At 43.3% G+C, this 8,143-nt stretch overlaps 1 protein-coding gene across 2 annotated transcripts in view; it reads right to left on the bottom strand.

The window, feature by feature from the left end:
• The window catches only part of PTPN21 (protein tyrosine phosphatase non-receptor type 21), a 44,787-nt gene extending 41,796 nt beyond the window's left edge, over positions 1-2,991 (bottom strand). For both annotated transcript variants that reach the window (XM_057383742.1, XM_057383822.1), the window contains exon 1: positions 2,537-2,991. The gene's annotated coding sequence lies outside the window, so the exon portion shown is untranslated. The remainder of the gene's footprint in view (positions 1-2,536) is intronic.
• Positions 2,992-8,143: the final 5,152 nt, after the last annotated feature.

Here is an 8,143-nt window from a genome sequence, read left to right on the forward strand (position 1 = left end):
CCACCCGGGACAATGCCACCCGGGACAATGCCACCCGGACAAAGCCACCCGGGACAATGCCACCCGGGACAAATCCACCCGGGACAAATCCACCCGGGACAAATCCACCCGGGACAATGCCACCCGGGACAATGCCACCCGGACAATGCCACCCGGGACAATGCCACCCGGGACAACGCCACCTGGGACAACGCCACCCGGGACAACACCACCCGGGACAAAGCCACGCTGCTTCCTGGCGTGGGGAGTGAGCGCTGCCTGTGCTCCTCTAGTGGCTCTGACTGAAGGGCGAAAGAAAACAGACGCCTGCTTTTCTTTTCAATTTTTTTTCCAGGCTGGCATGTATTAGTAGCACGTGTTAAAAGGCATAATTTTATTTCTGAGGACTCGCAGCATGGAGGCAGGAGTAACGTGAGGATATGCGTTTCTTTGGAATGGAGGAACCGGAAGAAGTAGTTTTCCTAGCACACCTGTTTCTAAACTCAAAGGTATAGCTGTAAACAAACAGATCCTACATTCTACTTGGACATTATATATGCACCTACAAACTTATCCAAGATAACCACAAACTCTTTAGGTTGAAAACCCCATATCAGACTCTCTACTCCCCAGCCAGCAGCACCCCAAAGAAGAAAGGGAGGTGGCAAGACATTAAAAGCCTAAAATAGGGAGAAAGAGGAGGCAGCGTGGCATTTTTCCTCACTGAGATCTCTGCAACCCTACTTCAAAGAATGACCAGAAGCATATTTCATAACCCTGTTTCTGATAATCTTGAAGCAGTTCTACCATTCTACACAACCCCCATCCTCAACAGATACCACCTAAAATCTTAGCTGAATGAGAAAACAATCCTCACCCAAACACCAACTAATTTATTTTTGGGTGCAGCTGTATTATAAATAACAAGACATAACAYTGCCCTGAAAAATTTAGGGATACAGAGGGAATCCTCTCTTCATTATTCACTCTGCACTTTGATCCCTCAAATCCAGCCCTGCTTGAACAGCATGCAGGGAATGCTCTACAGACAGAAGCTTTTAGTACGCTGTCCACTGCCAGCAGAATCTTGCACTGGGTTTATTCCTGGCAGAGTAACTTTTGGCTGGCTGACCTCAGCTCACGTCCCCAAGGCCCATTTTCCAATACATTTTTTGCACAGTTAGATCTTTTCTTTGGTGCTACAAAATGAGAGAAACCAATTTACTCCTCTCTGAAAGCGAGCCAGAAATGCAGAAGTGTTTTAATCTCAGGTTTGATGGAGTGCCACTGAATATGAAAGACTTTCAGTCTTTTATGCCCATATCAAGGCCCTTAGAAAAGTATTCTAAAACCATGAGAAAAAAMCGGATCACTATCTAGAGGCTAACCTGAAAGGTGAAATTTCCAAACCATCTAATGCTGACATGAGGCAGCCTCAGACTTCCAGTTTTTACACTATGCAAACAGGTAACAATGCAAATATAGGAAGGAAGTTTAGAGCAGAATTTTCGGAATGTGTCAGCCAGGAGCATTCTCCAGGTTATGATCCRTTGTTTGCATTTAATGCTCCATTGAGCATTTACCCCAAATTATTTCATTTTAGTACATCTGACATAATCTTCATGACTTATGAAACCCATTTATAATAAGAAAAACATAAGTAATTAACTTTCAGACCACATCACAAAAGACCAACTAAAAAAAAAATCCTAACACTGTAGAATTAAGGCAARTTTGCTGAATAACACGAGGTATCATTCAGTATCTTCTATTGCTTGCCATGTGTAGTTCTTGCAAACACAGCTGTGCTGATTTTATTCAGCAGCTGAGAATTCTGCAGTCCTAGGTGCTCTCAAATTTGCCTAATGCATTACTTTAAATTCRGACCTACCTGCATTGTTTTAAGCTACTTTAGCAATAACTCATGGCTGTTACAAATCCAGGAATCAAAAATCCAATCGATGACCTTTACTGTAACAAGCCTTTATTTACCAAGCCTGGAATTTTCACGCAACAGCTAAAAATGTCTTCAGTGGCCAAACTTGATACATTTATATTTCAACAGAAACCTGTAATTTCAAAAATGCTGTATTTCAGCAACATGCCCTGAGGTAATGTCTGATTACTGAGCACTGTGGTATCTTTCCCCTTTACCTTTATCTCCCACTCCCCCCTCAATTATTAGCATTTTACTTTACAAATATTTTTAAATAGCCTGCATGAATGACAGTAATCAAAATAAAATTATATATGATGGTGAAAAAGGGTTCCTATTACTTCACATTCTTGAAACACATATATTTGTTTCAGAAATATTTGGGCAGGCAAAAAAACTAATCAAAATACTCCACCCTCTCCTTGTTTTACCAGTTAATCTTTGACACGACTCTTGGACTGAGAGASGAGCAGCGAGTGCCTGTCTCAAACTTCCCCTACCAGAAGCCGTCCCACAGCCTTTACTTTTCAAAAAGTAAATGGTTGAAACTCTTGAGCCTTGCGGTACATAGCAGAGAAGATCACCTGCTATGTTTTTACTGTTGCCGCTGTTTCCCCTTACCTTGCACCGCGATCCAAACACACCGGTCTCCTCTCACATACGTGYAGCCGAAAAAAAACCCCAGCGCTCCCAGACTTGCTCTGCCGGAGCCATCTCATCTGTATTCCTCGGGATCTGACTTTCTGTGCTCCTCTTGTCCGAAACAGCTGCTATCTCGGCTAACCCACCTTCTTCTCAGATCACTCATAGTGAAAACATTCCTCACTTCCTGTCTCAAAAAACTTGCTCTGGGTATCATTCCACTGGGTAGAGAGCTGGGGGGTGGAAGAAAACACTACAACAAAATAAACCTGTGCCGGGCAGCTCTTCGGGCGGCCCCTTTCATACGACGCTGTGCCGCATGAGCGCAAATTGCTTTCTCGGGAATATTTTCAAATCGGCCGTCCCTGGGTGCCTCTGTGTGTGTGCATTTAATTTCTTTTCCTGGAGGCGTTCCCCTCGCTCTATCCATGCGGAAGGATACGCTGAAAGAATTAAAGCGAAGGCCCGTATGCTTGTAGCCCATTACCTCAGAGAGTTGGAATGCCTGGCAGGGAGAATGTCAGCAATGAACAGCTGCTTCTCTGGCTGCAGGGGCACTACAGAAATAGGGGTTACAACAAATAGCAGGCAATCCTTGCTTTTTTTAATCATATGATCGCTTATTTTAAGCCTTTCCAATTAAGGAAAATACCTTACCAAAATTCTGTTAGTCTTATTTTGATGCAGCTTGGAAATATTTTCTAGGTTTAATCCCTGTGTGCCTTACCAAATGACCTATGGACATACACTTAAGTCTTTGCAAAGTTTCAGCTGTTGGTGAGATACATAGCAAAAAAAAAAAAAAAGCAGACTAAAAGCTGATCTTCTAGCCCTTCTCTGGACTTAAAAGCTCTCGAAAGTGTCGGTAGAAATCACACCCTTAATAAGAACTGTCTTAGCAAACTTTAGATGCATATAAATTCAGGAATAGTTACAGTTTTACTAATGCAAACACCATGCGAGGGGCTGTGCTCCGGTCTCATAAGTATACGAAGAGCTCCGTGTGCTTGTGCGCGTGTGAAATCAACAACTGTTGCATGCAGTTTGGAATATTATATCTCTCCACATTGAGTGAACCAGGCAAAAGTGTATATATATATATATATATCAATCATGGAAGTACATATATCATGGAAGTATATATATCATGGAACCAGTCAGGGATGAGGAAAAAGGTGAAGTGAGTATGTGAACACTAATAACTGTAAAACCTAGAAAGTGTTTTGGTGATGTAAAGTGCACAAACATGCTACTGTCTGAGCAGGTCTAACCTGCAGGTCAACTATGCAAATAGCAAGTTGCTCACAACTAATCTCAGCTGAAATGAGTAGGTAATTTTATACTATAATGAATTTTTCTGAGTTATTTCTCCTAGACACAATCACCTTTCCCGAGATCAGAGGAGTAGCTCTTTTTTTTTCCTCCTCCTCAATACATCAGTCATAATTATGATGAGCAGTCCATAAGGAATATATAAAATATTTGTTTGGGGGATTCTTGTGTTGAGTAAAATAAACTAACCTGGAACTAACCTAAAGGGATAGCCTTTTCTAAAGGTGTCTGCTAGAGGACAGAACTGCAGTTACTTGCTGGAGACAACTGACTTACACAATGTATGAAAAATCCAAGCCATGAAAATTCAGGGTTACGAAGGGAACCCCTCCTATTCCTAAGAAATTAATATTGGAAACRAAGTCTGAATTCTCTTATCTGTCACATTTCCTATTCTAATTTTTCATCACACCTTTTTCCTGCCCGATTCCCGGCCTAGAACTTGTGTTTATTGGACTTTCCTTTCTTTCCATAGTTTGTTCTTGCTGCATTTTCCTTCTTTTCATTTGCATTAAAGACAAAACCTCCTCTTAAAAGATACAGCTAGGACATTGTCAATATGGTCCTCTGCAGCATACATCTTCTTTTGAAGTTCGTCACATTTTTATTCACAGATAATTTTTTTCCTGTTTTTTTTTTCTTTTTATAACCCCAGTTTGTATCCTAACCTTGTGTTTTTCTGCACTTTCTCCATTTTGTCCCACCTTATTTTTTTTAATCTCACCAGCTCTATATTATCTGGTTTGCTCCAACTATCAACTCTAATAAAAGGAACAGAGAGACAATGAGCATGTGATGGACTCTGATAAAGACACATCAGTGAGATGTAGAGTGATTACCTCAGGGCTCAATACCGAACTTCTGCTTCCCCCTCCAATCCCTGGTCAACACTCATGACATTCATGGTTCTTGACCTCATCTTTGCCATACTATTTACTCTGTTGTTGAAAWTTATGTGAGGAAATTAATGATATCTCACAACTGAATTTTGCTCCCCTTGTTCTATAGGTACAAAGGAAAATTTCTGTCCATTGGGTTGAATATGGCTTGCCCACAGTGGGCAAGGAAAAGGGATAAACCTATTTTTTTTCTGATTGAATCCTCCCTTCTGAGACAGGTTTTTCTGGGATTGTTTTTTCTTTTCATCTTGGTCCAAATGTGTGACTGCAGTTGAGCGTATCAGCCAATAGGTTGAAGGCTGATGCAAATATTCACCTTATTTCAATTCTGGAGAAACTGACCAGCAACAGGTCTTTGTATTGAGTAAATGGAAAACAGGAAATTGGAAGCAAACCAAACAGGAAGCAGAATCAGCCACCCTCCAGGCAGAAAAGTGGTATGCAAGTATATACTCCTTATCCTAGTGGAGAATTACCCATTTGTGATAAAAACACACAGGCAGGATAATCCGGAAACTGCTAGTTAAAGGGGCTTTCCACAGTACTGGAACAATGAAGAAGTCATGTGGAAAAATACCTTAATTTACACCATGCAAGATAGTGACTTCATGAACTGAAAATTTAGAATACCTCTAATTCTAATTGTGAAAGCTGTTCTCTAAACAAATTCAGTTTATTCATCATGTTTTTGCACTAAAGTCTTTCTGGTTTTTCATCATTCTATTTCTTATTTGCAAAAAAAAGCAAGAGATGGCTGTGTCTTTATGCATCATTATATGTTTTTGATGGCAGTAGAGAGGAGTACTAGAAAAATGACCATATGTACCATATGTTTATTACATGCTTGAAGTCTGCAATTTCATGTATGCAAGATTAATTTTGATTTACAAGGCACAGTAAAGTGTGGAACATGTTCTACTAAATAACTAATTAAGGTTACAGGACTTTCCTTTTAGAAGAAAACAGGTAGTTTTCTCACATGTAGTGCTGAACTTGAAGCAATGAGCTCCTGTTGTTATTGGCAAAGGATACTTTTTTAAAACACAGTATATATTTCTAAAGTAAATCACTTACTTATGAAATAAACTTAATTCCTATTTCTGTACTGCAATAATGATTTTTGTTGTTCCCATAATAAAGCAGTACAGCATATTTGAAATCTAAAAAAAGCAAAATGTGTATCCTAAAGGTTAAAATGGAATGGTGTGATCAAACTAATTTGTTACTGGTTCCCTCTCAATGTAACACCAATATATTATAAGTGGAGTCAGGCAAACAGCTCAGATCATTAGCAATAATTAGTCTAAGCTMTCTGTGTATGATGTTTGATTTATATTAGGAACAGTGATGCAGAAAGGGATTAATACAGCTGTTAACTACAATGCCTGGAGTTTATTTTAACCAGTGGCATTACTTGTAAAAGATCCTTTATCTGTAGGCTGGGCTTTCTATAATGTTACTACTCATTAAATCAGCTGAAGTCAATCTGGGGCATTGGTGCAAAAGATGAATGGTTTGCCTCAAACATTACTTCTGTTTTTCTTACTATTATGTTTACCTTTAGGCTTTTCTCCACATATTTATGTAGCAGTAAGAGCGGTAGGTACTTGTACTGGGTGTATGTGGCTGGTTTTGATAATGGAGAGGCTACAGGGRTGACTTCTGTGAGAAACTGCTGGACGCTTCCTCCATGTCTGATAGGGGAAATGCCAGCCCATTCCAGGATGAATCCTCCCCTGGCCAAGGCCAAGCCCACCAAGAGCACTGGTAGCGCCTSTGGGATGACATGTCTAAAAAGGGTAAAGAGTTATTGCACAGAAGCAAATTTCAGCCAGAGAGAGGAATGAAAATATGTGAGAGGAGCAGCTCTGCAGGAGCCCAGGTCAGAGCAGAAGGAGGTGGAGGAGGTGCTCCAGGCACAGCACCTGAGGTTCCCCTGCAATCTGTGGTGAAAACCATGGTGAGGCAGCTGTGCCCTGCAGCCCATGGAGGTCAGTGGGGCAGCAGAGATCCACCTGCAGCCCATGGAGGTCAGTGGGGCAGCAGAGATCCACCTGCAGCCCATGGAGGTCAGTGGGGCAGCAGAGATCCACCTGCAGCCCATGGAGGTCAGTGGGGCAGCAGAGATCCACCTGCAGCCCATGGAGGTCAGTGGGGCAGCAGAGATCCACCTGCAGCCCATGGAGGTCAGTGGGGCAGCAGAGATCCACCTGCAGCCCATGGAGGTCAGTGGGGCAGCAGAGATCCACCTGCAGCCCATGGAGGTCAGTGGGGCAGCAGAGATCCACCTGCAGCCCATGGAAGACCCCACACTGGAGCACGTGGATGCCTGGAGGCTGTGAACTAGTGGGAAGCCCGTGCTGCGACAGGCTCCTGCTGGACCCATGGCCCTGTGAAGAGACAAGCCCACGCTGGAGCAGGTGTGCTGTAGGGATTGGGGACCTGTGGGGGACCCACACTGGAGCAGCCTTTCCTGAAGGACTGACTGTACCCTGTGGAAGGGACCCATGGTGGGGCAGTTTGTGAGGAACTACAGCCCAGGAAAAGGAGTCGCACTGGAGCAGTGAGTATACAGCCTTTGTGTCAGACTGTACCTGCTGGGAGCAGGAGAGAAGGAAGCAGTGTCAGAGGTRACAGATGAATAGCTGAGTGGACCCCCCATTCCATCCCTCCATGTTGGGGGGAGACGGATAGAGAATCAGGAGTAAAGTTAAGCTCAGGAAGAAGGAATGCATATGGGGATAGTGTTTTAAGGTTTGGGTTTATTTCTCATTATCCTACTCTGATTTGATTGTTAATTAATTAAACTGATTTCTCCAAGTCAGTTTTGTCCGTGACAGTAATCAGTSAGTGATCTCTCCTGTCCTTGTCCTCAACACATGAGCCTTTTTGTTGTATTTTCTTTCTCCTGCCCTACTGAGAAAGGGAGGTCATAGAGCAGCTGTGGTGGGCACCAGCAAACTTATATAGCTACAATGTGGCATTAAAAGTTACTTGGATGTTTTGGCTATGGTTATACCATAGTATAGTTCGTTTTTAAGAGATAACTGTTTAAATCTTAAAATTGTGTCATTCTTGAGAAAGCGCGTGACTACTAAAATAACCTTGTAGTGGTTACGGCATTCACGGCCACCGCAGTTACCCACGGGGGCCATCAGGAGCACACCCCGTGGCACGCACCCCCTCGGGCGGGGATCCCACACACGCCCCGGTTTTCCTCGGCCGCGGGGCGGGGCGGGGCGGAGCGGGGCGGTGCCGGTGGAGCGGGGCGGGGCGGGGCGGTGCCGGTGGAGCGGGGCGGAGCGGGCCGGAACGGAGCGGGGCGGTGCAGTGCAGTGCAGCGCGGTTGCGGCCG

This window comes from Malurus melanocephalus, unplaced genomic scaffold, assembly GCF_030028575.1.
Source record: "Malurus melanocephalus ecotype Western Australia unplaced genomic scaffold, MMel_1.1 scaffold_0, whole genome shotgun sequence".
NCBI lineage: Eukaryota > Metazoa > Chordata > Aves > Passeriformes > Maluridae > Malurus > Malurus melanocephalus.